Raw genomic sequence first — 13,918 nt, 5'->3', positions numbered from 1 at the left:
TTTATCATCCAGCAACTAAGCCTCTCACTCTGGAAGTTTCCGTGGTGTAGCGGTTATCACATCTGCCTAACACGCAGAAGGCCCCCGGTTCGACCCTGGGGAGAAACATAACTTTTGTCTATGGAAGCCAGTTTTTATTTATTTTAATTGAAATGATTTTCAAAGTTAAGCCTCTCACTCTGGAAGTTTCCGTGGTGTAGCGGTTATCACATCTGCCGCACACGCAGAAGGCCCCCTTTCGACCCCGGGCAGAAACATAAAAACATAACTTTTGTCTATCAAAGAATGACAGTTTTTATTTATTTGTCATCTGTGCAGCAATACTTACAAAACACTTAAAAATAATATTTAACATGGGTGACATTCGAGGTAATACATCTTTATATTTGTAAATAAAATTAAAGCCAAACTAACCTATATAAAACATAAATTTAAGAATTAAGACATAACTAAAACAGAACATAAAAGCTTATTATAAAATTAATAAAAATGAAAATCAAAACTTAAATGTGATATCTCCATATAATTTCATAATTTACACTAACACGAAAATATACTAATTAGTCCCATAATTTACTATTTAACAAAAATATCTTAAATAACTAACAACTAGTTCCTAATCTGTGCTATTATATGTTACAAATAGAACTGATTCTAGTCATAAAAAAAATTTGATTGGTGAGATTCTGAAAAGTATTGTCGAATAATATAAAAAATAGGTAAGGTAAGAACAATATGATGATGTATGACATGATTGTATCTCCCAAAACGATTTCGATCCCGGCGGCTGATCTCAAGGGACTAACCTAATACGCAGGTCATACGACATTGCGTAATTTGCACGCAAACATATATGCATTTTCTGATCGCTGTCACAATCCTTTGGGACCGTAAAACTGACACAAAGAGACAATTCTATACCAACGATTTTACATGATTTTCGAGGTAAGGGAATGTTCACACACACGACTTCTCTGGAAGTTGTATGTGTGACTGAGGATAGCCAACTAAACGAAAGTGTGGTAACTATTCATAGTAGTGGCCGACCAGTATAGACCTGACTGTAACGCGTATAAATCGAGTAAAATTTTTAAAACATTGTAGGCGAGTAATATTTTTGTAATGGTATGAAAAGTCTTACATGAAAATTGCTGTACCGGTTATTACATCTAACCTAACCTAAAATGTAGATGGCCCTCAGTTCTACCCTGAGTAGAAAATCTTTTGTCAATCAAGGACTGTCAGGTTTTGGCTATTTTTAGTTAGCTTGATAAGCAATATTTGTTTAGTTCTAAATTTAATCGAAACAACTTCAATGTTTCCGTGGTGTATTGGTTATCACATCTGCCTCACACGCAGAAGGCCCCCGGTTCGACCCCGGGCGGAAACATTGTTTTTGACAACAAAAACCTGACACAATTCTATCCGTGTATATCTTCTCTATCTCAAAGCTTTTTGACTGCAAAGACAATACTTAACGAGTTTCAAACGCAAGCCATATCTCTTGCAGTTTTTAACAATTGGACAATAGTTTAAAATGTGAATTGTTATTTCAGATGCCTTCCTGATACCTTCTTCCTTTAAACTCCTTCAAACGACGCATGAAGTGGTATCATTATCATTGGGTCAGAATGACGAGTGCGACAGAGGCAGTTCAATCTTTTTGACTGTACTAGCTCTTCTCATTTGAACTATACAACCACTTACTGTCAGGCAGAGTAGAGTCCGAATACTTCTAATAGATCAAAGAAACGTTTTCACCTGAAATCAAACCAGGAATATTCTGCATATAAGATCTTGGAAAGTTCCAGAATGACTGCCTTTAATTTAAAAATCACTTCAACATTACTTACCTGGAATCAACATCAATACTCAAAAACCGACTAGTAGTAATTGACAAAAGCAATGTTTCCGCCCGGGGTCGAACCGGGGGCCTTCTGCATGTAAGGCAGATGTGATAACAGCTACACCACGGAAACTTACAGACTGACGGGCTCAAATTAGAAAATCATTTAAATATTGCTACATACAACACAGAGAAATATAAGCTGACAGACTTCGATTAATTAATTGGAGACTGTAATTTCTTGACGTAATTTCTTAACGTATAGTTTCAACCCGGGATCGAACCGGATTACCTTTTGCATGAGGCAGATATGATAACTGAACAGACTCCTATTTAAATAGTTTTTTTTATTATTATTTGGTATATGATACTTTGCAATAAATTTGTAATAAAAAAATGCACGAGGACAAAAAATTTAAATTTAAATAAGTTATTTGAGACACGCCAAATATATTTTTTTCTATACATTTTAGAATTGTTCCAACAAAACACGCATAGATAAGAAGCTCACTTAATTAAAGTTTTATTCTTTAGACGTAGTAATGTTAATATATGAAAAGTATTAAAACTTTAAGCCCAACAAAATCTTCCACGTTATTCTAATCTCAAGCCCGTGTGGAACTTTCTTCCTGACTTTACTTATGTCGGTTCTTTGGAATTAAGAGAATAATATTTAATTTTAAGATGTTATGATTTCAACAAAAAAAACGGTTTGCTTTTTTTTTAAACCTTAAAACTGCACTCAGATTTTTGATTTCATATTTGAGCAATCGGATTCAGAGTGTTGATGTAAATGGAAAGAGATTTCCTATAAAAATTTCAAGGCTTCATCATTTTATACGAAGTAAAATTGAAATATTTTACGTTTTGTTTAAAATAAAACATCAACTGTTAGAACTAGCGCGCACTAGTAACTTTTGTCACGGTGACTGTTTCGTCACTCTTGTCAAGTCCTTGAATATGTACAGATGCAGACACAAACGTCACGTCGTAATGTGCGCGCACCTCCATACATATTCATGGACTCGACAAGAGTGACGAAACAATCACCGTGGCAAAAGTTACCAGTGCGCGCTAGTAGTACTTGATGAAAGTCCAGGATTTAATTGTACATTGTATAAATTAATTGTGGTCCACGCATTCTTATAACAACTAAAATACCTTAAAAATCAGTGTTCCCAAGTTTGAGCCCACCAAATTTTTGTACTAATTTAATTTTATTATTATATTTTTAATTTAATTCAAATGCATTATTTGAATTTTTTATTTCCTGCAGTATTTATTTTCGATCAAATCTTCAAATATTATGCCATAGGCCTTTTAAAATATGTACACGATTTTGTAACATGACAATTGTTAAAGGATCACTCCGAACTAAAAGCCTGGCTGCTGAATCTCGACAATTAAAACAATATTGAACGATAACACCGCACAATCACCACGTTAAGATATATTAAATAATATATTAATTACTGCAATTCTAAAGTATAAAATTAAAATGAACTAAAAGTAATGTAAAGTTTCATTACTCGTCAATTTTAAATTTTATATAATAGATAATACTAAATAAGATGAGTGATATAGCCTTTTCGGTTTCATTTTATTGCTGTAGTATAAATATTAACCGTTTCGTTAGGAATTTTAGTATGAACCTTTTAAATGTAAAAATAAGATAAGATTTTTTTTCAATTTGAAAATCATTTAAATATAGCTACACAGATGACAAAAGAAAAAGAAACTGATAGGCTTCGATACTCAAAAGTTTTGTTTCCGCCCGGGGTCGAACTGGGGGCCTTCTGCGTGTGATGCAGATGTGATAGTGGTTATCACATCTGCCGCCATCACCACGGAAACTTCCAGAGTGCATGTCTTAAATTTGAAAATCATTTAATTATTGCTACACATATTACAAAGAAGTAAAAATTGACAGGCTTCCATAGGAAAATATTATGTTTCCGCCCGGGGTCGAATCAGGGGGCTTTTTCGTGTGAGGCAGATGTGATAACCACTAAACAACGGAAACTACCAGAGACCGACTTAATTTTGAAAATCATTTAAATATTGCTACACAGATGATAAAGAAATAAAAACTAATTGGCTTCAATACTCAAAAGTTTTGTTTCCGCCCGGGGTCGAACCGGGGGCCTTCTGCGTGTTAGGCAGACGTGATAACCGCTACACCACGGAAACTTCCAGAGAGACCGACTCAATTTTTAAAATCATGTAAATATTTCTACACAGAATACAAAGAAGTAAAAACTGGCTGGCTTCCATATAAAAAAGTTATGTTTCCGCCCGGGGTCGAACCGGGGGCCTTCTGCGTGTTAGGCAGATGTGATAACCGCTACACCACGGAAACTTACGGAGTGAATGGCTTAACTTTACAAATCATTTCAATATTGTTACACAGATGACAAAGAAATAAAAACTGCCAGGCTTCGATACTCAAAAATTATGTTTCCGCCCGGGGTCGAACCGGGGGCCTTCTGCGTGTTAGGCAGATGTGATAACCGCTACACTACGGAAACTTCCAGAATTACTAGCTTAAAATTGAAGACCATTTTTTAATCCTCTTCTCGTAGTTACTACATTCAGTTAACATGTTCAAAATGTAAAGCATATAATATTTTTTTATTAAGTACGAATCTTTGTAACAATACACATGTTTATAGATTCGCATTCGCAAACTTTAGCCTGTCTGTTGAATCTAGACTATTAAATACTAAGTAAAATAGTTTTTAATTTCATTACAAATGCTTTATTTTTCATGGTGATCAATTCGGTTTTAGAAAAGGTCGCTCGACAACTGATGCGGGAATAGCACTTCTCAAATATATTTGCGATGCAAAACCACAAAATGCTATTGGAGTATTCTGTGATTTATCTAAAGCAATTGATTGTGAAGAACACGAAACGCTTCTTTATAAGCTCAAATATAATAAAGGTAAAGCTCATTACTCTCATTGCTTCATACTTAAATCAAAGAATCTAGCAAGTTTTCATTAATGGAATAAAATCTTCTGGATAGTTCCACAAGGTTCAATTTTGAGACCCTTTCTATTTCTAGTATATATAAATGATCTTCCTTTCTATGTTAAAGGTATTTGTGATATAGTGTTGTTTGCTGACGATACTTCACTGATTTTTAAGGTTGACAGGAAAAAACTGACCATGACGATGTGAACGGTGCATTATCATAGATACACGTTTGGTTTACAGGAAATAATTTAGTTTTGAATGCTCAAAAACAAAATCCCATCAAAAACAATACTTGTCAAAAAAACCAAGTCTCGCAACTCAGTTGTTCTACGGTAAAAAGTTGTGAGATCCATGTAATACCAAGTCTTATCCATGTAATACTTAAGCGACTTCCTGTCTTAATACGTCCACTCCCTAAGACCACGATCGTGGTCCATAACAATTGAAAATCAATTGTGACTGGAATCTCAGTACTCGAAGCATTAAGTTGTTACGTAATAATTGACAGCATCTTATAGTGACGCATCTCAATCTTAAATTTTTTTAATGTTTTATATAAATATATTGACTTGGTCATCGCACTAAATAATTTAGTTAATACGTGTTTTTATGCGTATTGTTTTTGATGGGATCTCATTTCTTATTGTAGTTAGTAGACAATTCTACTTTTTTTCTTTTCGGTACCTTCTACTTATATCTACCAGCAACGAATTTTCTTGAAGCCCTCTCTCTGACATATTAACTTTTCTTATTTTTGTAGATAGGGCTTCCGTTTTCTCTTTTCCGGTACTACTTCTTGAGCTTCAGCTATAGTTTTTCTAAGAGCCCACTCCCTGTCTCTATGTGTTTTTCTGGGAGGCATTGATGTTAAAATTTTTGACAAATCTGGACGGTAAATGCTTTTTACTCTGTTGTATTGACAAATTGAGGATTCCTGCGCTTTAACACTTCCAAAGTCGATGTTAATTAGGTGTAAAAATAATAAAAAGGGCTCTTGCCACCATCGACGTTCCTGCTCTTACTGAGCCTCGTGGAATTAGTCGTGATGATGGTAAGAGACCTGATGGATTAACATTGGTTCCCTGGGAACGAGGTCGGGCCCTTGTGTGGGACGCTACATGTGTTGACACGTTGGCCCCATCTCATATCCGAGAAACAATGTTAAGAGCCAGTGCCGCTGCGGAAAAAGCTGAAGCCAAAAAAATAACTAAATATTCGTGTATTATGTCTAATTACTTTTTTGTTCCATTTGCTGTCGAAACGCCTTGGAGTAGTGGTGCAAAAAGCTTCATCAAAAGTATAACACCTCGCTTCATTGCCTCCACTGGTGACAGGAGGGCTGGTTCGTTTTTTGCCCAGAGGATCGGAATTGCGATTCAACGGGGAAATGCTGCTAGCATTCTTGCCACAATTCCACGCGGTCAAGATTTATACAGTAACTAGTTTTAGTTCATATTTGTATATATATATTTAAACATTTAATGTTGTTAATTCTTATGTTAATAAAGGTTGGTGTAAACCGCCCAGACTTCTAACTCTCGAAAGTGCCACGTAAGCTTGACCGGATGTGAATACTGCAGAACCGATATCCATATTTTATGTAATTAATACATTAAAATATTAAAATGTATATTAATATTAATTATATATACTATTATTAATAATATTAATTTTATTATTAAAAAAAATAATATGTAATATCCAAATAATCAATAATATTATAAAATAAATTAAAAAATAATAAATAAATACAGGAAAAGCGGTCTTTGGAAATGTAAAGAAACATGGTCATAGTTTAGTCTGGTCTTGGAATGATCTGTGTGCATTAGATGAGAACGCAATTACACAATTAACAAACATTTTTGAAAGCTTATTAATATAATAAATTTATTATATTGTTATTATAATAATATAATAAATAATCTTCCTTCGTATTTTTAATTTTTTTTTTTAATTTTATCATTCTATTAAATATTTTAGTTTTTCCTTGATTCATACACGAAACACTACTTATATTCCAAATTTGAAGCTTCTAGGTCTGCTAGAAGTGCCTTAGAATTTTGATGATCGGTGAGTCAGTCAGTGAGTGAGTGACAAAATTAAGAAACTTTGACCCGTTATAATTCTTAAGCTACTGGTTCAAATTTGAATGAAATTTGAAATATACCGTGTCTTTACCATGCCTGCATTGTTACTGAAAATTCAGTCTTCTAGTTTTATCCACAACGAAGTTACAGGGGGTCGAAAATGGCCTGAATTGCTTCGAGAAAAGGATGGTACGGCCGTGCCGCTTTTTTGCTCGACTTGGTGGTTACTACACAGATGTGTAGTTTTTACCCTACCATATGTTAGAAATCAAAATTATAATATATCTTTAAACTGTGACCATCTTGATGTAGCCGATACTACGGTGTTCTTGGGAATAGAATTGGATTCCAAACTTCAGTGGAGTCCTTATTTATCATCCCTAACAGGAAGACTCAGCTCCGCAGCATACGCGGTTAGAAAAGTTAGGCAACTAACTGATGTTGATACCGCTCGTTTAGTATATTTTGGTTATTTTCACAGTATTATGTTATATGGCATATTACTTTGGAGTAACGCTGCAGATATTGAATCTGTCTTTATTTTACAAAAGAGAGCAATCCGATCTATTTATCATCTTGGCGCTAGTGACTCTCTTCGGGATGTTTTTAACAAAGTAGGAATACCCACTGTTGCGTCACAGTATATTTACAACACTATTATGTACGAGTATATTCACAGTAATATTGGTCACTTTGACAGTGATAAATAAAATCATTGTATGTGCACTAGAAGTAAGGTTAAGCTTATAACGTCAAGTTTCCGACTCCGCAAAGTCAATAAATCCTTCTGGGGCAAGGTATCCGTTTCTATAATAAAATTCCGCAGACATTTTTAACTTGCCGTTTCATAAATTCAAATCGTTTGTAAAAAATACGTTGGTAAAAAAGGCATATTATTCGATACAAGATTATATAGATGATAAAAAAGCGTAGAGTTAATACCTGTTGACTTCCAAGCAGGATATATTATTTTAAATAATTGTATTTAACTAACTTGACTTTGTCCTTTTTAAATGTTGAAAAAGAGTAACAACTGATTTACAAACAATTTTATTGTTTATATTAATTATTGCAATTCTAAATCTTAAAATTATAAAACCTCTGAAGTAGTAAGGAGTTTCCTTACTCGGATATTTTTTTTTTATAACAGATTCTGTTTAAGTCGCATAACATCCCGATAACTGGTAATGGCTTTATAAAATTTCATTTTTATTGCTTTAATATAACTCTTTCTGTAACAGATCTATAATGGGAATTTTATTAGAAACAGTTTGCTTTTTAATGAAATAATGTATTATTAACTAGGTTTTATTCATAACACAAAGATAAGACCGATTGTGTGGTGTTAAGCGATTTCACATTACTTAGATAAATAAATAAATTAATTTTCGTTTTATTCTTTAGTCCCAATAAAAGTTGGGAGAAACCTTTTTTACAAATTTAACATATGTATGTTTAACCGAAACTTGAACAAAATTTGTAAAATAAAGATGATATATCGAATAGTAGTTAATTAAATTAATATTCCTATATGTCGAAATATTAATTTAACTTTGTAAGATTTATTTTTAACACTAACTATATCTATATCAGCCTCTTTGTATTTACAAACCCTTAAAACTTATAATAATATTTATTGTTATAAGTTTTAAGGGCCCTATTTAAAGGCGCCGTCATATCTAAGTTCGCGTTTGAAAACTGAGTACTCGTGTTCTAATGTTTTAGCAATTCAGAGAATGTATTCAAATAACTTTTATTATTGTTTTTGTTACTTACTTGTTTTATTACAAATACTTTTGAAACTTTTTCTGTACTCTATCCAATATTTTTATGGATTTCATAAAACGTATTCCATGGCATTGAGCAGTATTTTAAGTTACTTCTAATAAAAGATGAAATAAACAAAGTAATCAGGTTTGATTTCCGAATGTGTTTTGTTTTCATTTTAATATGCCCTAGTCTAATTAAAGTTATATATCCGGAATAAAATTCATTTCGAAATCAACTGAGATCCCTTATTTATTTCATGTGGTTTACTGTTTGTAAAATAAAATCATTTATGTTATAATCATAAATACTACATCAGTTCATTTCATACGATTTTTAAAGCTTGTTTATATTCACATAATTGTTTAATTCATTAGTATCAAATTTTTTTTTTTTTTTACCAAACTTTAAAAAAGTTTTATGTTTCCAGCCGGGATCGAACCGAGGGCCTTCTGCGCGTTAGGCAGATGTGATAACCGCTACACCACGGAAACTTCCAGTCCAAAAAAATACCAATTAATTTTTTTTATAGACTATTTGTTTTCATAATCAAAAAATTGAAATAAAATTCCTATAAAAGAATGGTTAAGAGTTACAATACAGCGATTAAATGAAATTTAAAAGGCCATTCCAGTTGTCGGGGCATTATGCGAATTTAGCATAATCTGTTACATGTACAACAGGGGTACAAATAGTGCTTAGTATATATTTTGTGTTTAGTATAAATGTTAGCGCGACATCTCTGAAAGTTCACTCGCTTACCAACTGTAGCGACAAATAAACGTGTTAACTAAGAAGTCTCGCATATTATTTCTACATCCCGTAACTATCACCATAAAGGATTACTCTAAAGTAGTGACCCCGACGTGAACTAAAATTGAACGTTGCTTACACCACTTCTGCGATCATTATAATTTTACGTTTTAGAACTGCATTAATTAATATAATATCTACATCAAAATAGTTTGTGTTAATTAACGTGATAATTGTGCGGTGTTGTAATTAAAATTCCTTTAATTATAGAGATTCAGTTGTTAGGCTTTTAGTTTGGAGTAAATAAAGATAAAAGTGTATCCTGTTACAAAAATGTCTACCCACGTGAACATAACAATGACGTATAGTACGACACAACTTAGATGTCGCATCGGCAAAATTCGTAAAACCGATCACATCCGAATTAAGTACGCTATCCCAAATTATCAATATTTATTTCTCACGCGAATATGATCTTTGCACAAACGTAGTAACTTGTAATATCATATGACCTAATATATTCGTCAATTTGATGCGTCGATGTACATGCACTTGCTTTCTCTGACGTGTGAATCTATAGCGACGAATAGCGTCGAATGGCGCGATAGGGAGCTTTTTCTATTGGTTGTGTAAATCGGCACTAATCGGTTTTATTTTCATTCCATTGCATTTTCTGATGCTACATCTAATTTGTGTCTTACTATCTGTAACAAAGCATAACATTTAAAATGTCGATCTAATATAAATACCGCAAGAAAATATTTTTAAAAACAAGGCTTGCTTTTGTAACTAACAAATTATTGTCAGTCTATTATACAAAGCTTTGAAACAAGGAAGATACAAAACAATGTTTCCGCCCGGGCTCGAACCGGGGGCCTTCTGCGTGTAAGGCAGACGTGATAACCACTACACCACGGAAACCTCCAGAGTGAATGGCTTAACTTTAAAAAATATTTCAATATTTTTAAATAAGAAACAAAGAAATAAAAAAATTGATAGGCTTCTATAGACAAAACTAATGTTTCCGCCCGGGGTCGAACCGGGGGCATTCTGCGTGTGAGGCAGATGTGATAATCACTACACTACGGAAACTTGAAGAAGTCTTTATCAAGTCTGAAACTATTCAAATATCTATTATTTCATAGAAACAGAATCTAATATTTATTATTTCATAGAAGTTTAGCAATTTATTCAAAGCAATTATATATTTATCATGTGAAACAATTAATTTGTACAATGTGTTTTTAAATCTACTCAAGCACATGAATCGGCGATGCCCAGGTTTGTGCCCAAAATCTTTATGTCTTAGCAAAACAATACTTAATTAGTTTCAAATGTAAATCATATTTTGAAATTTTTTCCCAAGGTTGATACATGCAGCTTATTTAATTGTAACACGTTTTCTTTCAGAAAGTAAACAAAAATACTCCTTTGTTTTGTTTATACGTTTACCGAAAATTATTAAAGATAAAGGCGTGCTTATAAAGTTTAATTTAAAAATATTTTTATTGGAGACTACTTTGACAACTTATAGTTTTGTTATATTATAAGAATTTTATATAAATGCATTGAATAGTACTATTCCCATGAAGGCTTGACTCCCAATCGATTTCAAGTGAAAACATTGCTGTTTTCTTTCGTGTCTTGACAGATTTTAGGTATTTTTGTCTCTTGATAAGCAATATTTGATTAGTTCCAGAATTAAAAATATCTTCTTCAAGTTTCCGTGGCGTAGCGGTTATCACATCTGCCTAACACGCAGAAGGCCCCCGGTTCGATCCCGGGCGGAAACTTTTTTTGGATAAGCGAAGAATGACAATTATATCCGAGTATATCCTTGTCTCAAAGCTTTGTGAACTAGAATGGCAATAATTTGTTAGTTACAAATGCAAGCATTGTTTTTAGAATTATTTTCTTGAGGTATTTATATTCGATCGCATTTTAAATGTTACGCTTTATTTCAGAAGGTATCAAATTACGTCACCGGTTTATTCACGTGGTTACACTTTTTTGTAACAGAATACACGTTTATCTTCATTGACTCCAAACTAAAAGCCTTACAAATGAATCACTATAATTAAAGGTATTTTAATTACAACACCACACAATTACCACGTTAATTAACACAAACTATTTTGATGTAGATATTACATTAATTAATGCAGTTCTAAAACGTAAAATTATAATGATCGCTGAAGTGGTGTAAAGCAACGTTTCTCGAGTAATTTTAATTCCATGTAACAGATTATGCTAAATTCGCATAATGCCCCGACAACTGGAATTGCCTTTTAAATTTCATTTAATTGCTGTAACTCTTAACCATTCTTTTCGAATAGGAATTTTATGATTGTGAAAACAAAATGTCTAAAAAAGATTACTTGATATTTTATTTGAAGTTAAAAGAAACAAACAGAATAAAATATGCTAGTATATTTTATTTGTTTGAAGTTGAATAGGCATGTTGCGCGTCGATCTAAGTTATATGTCGGAAGGAAGTGCCTTGATACGTTTGTATCTGGAACTTGCCCTTTCGGGCGTCGAAGGAAGTGATGGCTGGATATCGTGAAGCAGAAGATGAGAGCCAGTGGTCTAAGACAGGATGACCATAAAGACTGTGTACGATGCAATACTCTTAGAAGGCAGACCTTGACAGAAGTCAGCATTAATAAAATTCCTGGAAGAATAAGACAGCACCAAGAAATCAACACTTGTAGACTTTGATTGATAAAATAAATAATTACGCGCAGGATCGAGGGCCTTCTCGGTTTTAAGCACAGGAAGTAACCGCTAAACCACGGAAACTTCCAGAGTGAATGGCTTAACTTTGAAAATCATTTCAATATTGTTACACATAAAACAAAAAAATTAAAACTCATAGGCTACGTAGAATTAAAGGTTCTCTGTTTAAGAGATCGTGAATGACAATCTCAACATTCTAATCGAATTTACCATAAGCGGCGTCCTGACCTCGACATAGCGGGCCAACTTCTGTAAATTCCACCCTCTCGGGAAGGCTTGGTGGTAGTGGTAGTCAGGAGCTTGACGAAACCGACGTTGGGCCGCAACCCACTCTAAACCGGACTAGTTACCCATCACCACCACCCTGAGAATTAAACTGTTCCGGAGAAATGCCCACAACCTCCGGATCTACGATGGCACACCATGGTATCGCAGTGTTTCCTTAATGGTTTCAAAGGGAAAACTATTGAAGAAGTTATATATATATACTCTACAATTTCAGAAACTGATCTGAAAAGATACTCATCAAACAATTCTAAACCGAAAGCTTCCAACCCAAAGCCCAAGGTGCCCCAAGGCTTCACTGTATTCAATTCAATTCTTAGTTTAATGGCTTTTAGTTGCGCCCATAGGTCACAGATTATTGCGCCAATGTCACGTAGGAATAAAATAAATCTTAACATCGAAAGTTGTGATGTTAAAAAGCCCCTTTTACCGTTTTTTATTGTGTCAATAATGAAGAATGCGAATCACGTAAATCTCATACGTGATTCGAATTCTGCGGAAGTAGATCGCTTAGTGTATACATATAGTTTGTTAATGTTTGAATCGTTAAAACACTAGTAAACGTTCCAAAATATTGGTTTTAAATATTCCGCGTGGGTCCAATAATGATCGCCTCGGGATGAAACCGTAATGTAGGCGTGATAACTGCTGCACCACGAAGCCTTTTTTGTGTTTAAGGGGGCAAACGAGCAGGAGACTGTGTACGGCCTTTAAAGACTTCCAAAAGGAGTAACTTAAGCTTACTACTAAAGATAGCTTATCACCTAAAACGAATAAATATAATAATTGCTGTTTTATCGTTACTAGCGAACCCGACAGACGTTGTGCTTTCATAACTATTACTATTGATTTCGAATTGGTATAAATACTTAAAAATTTTCAGACCTATACGTTTATTATTTTAATGTCTTTTGATATAGGTTGAAAGATCTTTATTTCTCAAAAAGATTTACAAGAAAATCACTTACATGAGAAACAAATAAACAAAAATACAAAAAAAATTGTTGGGACAAAACGGAAATAACTGGACACTTATTATATTACATAAAACATAGTATTTAAATATTTAAGTGTAGGGCGAAATAATGTAGTTACATATACAATCTTATTCATATTTTTTTGTACCGCGTATATCAATAGTTTTGTTTGCATTTCGATACGAGAACAAGCCGTGTGAAAAACAAGGATTTTCATAATTAACGCCACAAATAATTAATAATAATTTAAACTTTTCGAATGCTATGTTCTACTGCTGTTCATTATAGCGTTTGACATAATATCGATGAAAAAAGAAATGAATGTCGTTTAAATATGGTGTTTCTGGAGTAACAGTATATTTATAAAATACATTAACAATAATTTAAAAAAATATTTTTTACAAAGAGCGTCCTCTTAAATCTCAGTTGAATTTTCGTTTTTAAAAATGCCACTAATTAGACGTACGACTCAGTGTGCTGTGAGT

At 33.2% G+C, this 13,918-nt stretch overlaps 10 non-coding genes across 10 annotated transcripts; 3 read left to right on the top strand and 7 right to left on the bottom strand.

Annotated features, from left to right (window-relative positions):
• Positions 1–35: 35 nt before the first annotated feature.
• On the top strand, positions 36–108 carry Trnav-aac. The gene has a single exon. It is a non-coding gene; the product is annotated as a tRNA-Val (tRNA).
• Positions 109–1,317: 1,209 nt separating this feature from the next.
• Positions 1,318–1,390, top strand: Trnav-cac. Its single transcript has one exon. It is a non-coding gene; the product is annotated as a tRNA-Val (tRNA).
• Positions 1,391–1,906: 516 nt separating this feature from the next.
• Trnav-uac lies at positions 1,907–1,979 on the bottom strand. The gene has a single exon. It is a non-coding gene; the product is annotated as a tRNA-Val (tRNA).
• A 1,984-nt stretch (positions 1,980–3,963) lies between these two features.
• On the bottom strand, positions 3,964–4,036 carry Trnav-aac. The gene has a single exon. It is a non-coding gene; the product is annotated as a tRNA-Val (tRNA).
• A 96-nt stretch (positions 4,037–4,132) lies between these two features.
• Positions 4,133–4,205, bottom strand: Trnav-aac. Its single transcript has one exon. It is a non-coding gene; the product is annotated as a tRNA-Val (tRNA).
• A 96-nt stretch (positions 4,206–4,301) lies between these two features.
• On the bottom strand, positions 4,302–4,374 carry Trnav-aac. The gene has a single exon. It is a non-coding gene; the product is annotated as a tRNA-Val (tRNA).
• Positions 4,375–9,100: 4,726 nt separating this feature from the next.
• Trnav-aac lies at positions 9,101–9,173 on the bottom strand. The gene has a single exon. It is a non-coding gene; the product is annotated as a tRNA-Val (tRNA).
• A 1,107-nt stretch (positions 9,174–10,280) lies between these two features.
• Trnav-uac lies at positions 10,281–10,353 on the bottom strand. The gene has a single exon. It is a non-coding gene; the product is annotated as a tRNA-Val (tRNA).
• A 98-nt stretch (positions 10,354–10,451) lies between these two features.
• Positions 10,452–10,524, bottom strand: Trnav-cac. The gene has a single exon. It is a non-coding gene; the product is annotated as a tRNA-Val (tRNA).
• Positions 10,525–11,152: 628 nt separating this feature from the next.
• On the top strand, positions 11,153–11,225 carry Trnav-aac. The gene has a single exon. It is a non-coding gene; the product is annotated as a tRNA-Val (tRNA).
• The last annotated feature ends 2,693 nt before the right edge of the window (positions 11,226–13,918 follow it).

The sequence above is a fragment of the Vanessa cardui genome, chromosome 16 (genome assembly GCF_905220365.1).
Source record: "Vanessa cardui chromosome 16, ilVanCard2.1, whole genome shotgun sequence".
Classification (NCBI taxonomy): Eukaryota; Metazoa; Arthropoda; class Insecta; order Lepidoptera; family Nymphalidae; genus Vanessa; species Vanessa cardui.
This window is presented reverse-complemented; position numbering and strand designations above follow the sequence as displayed.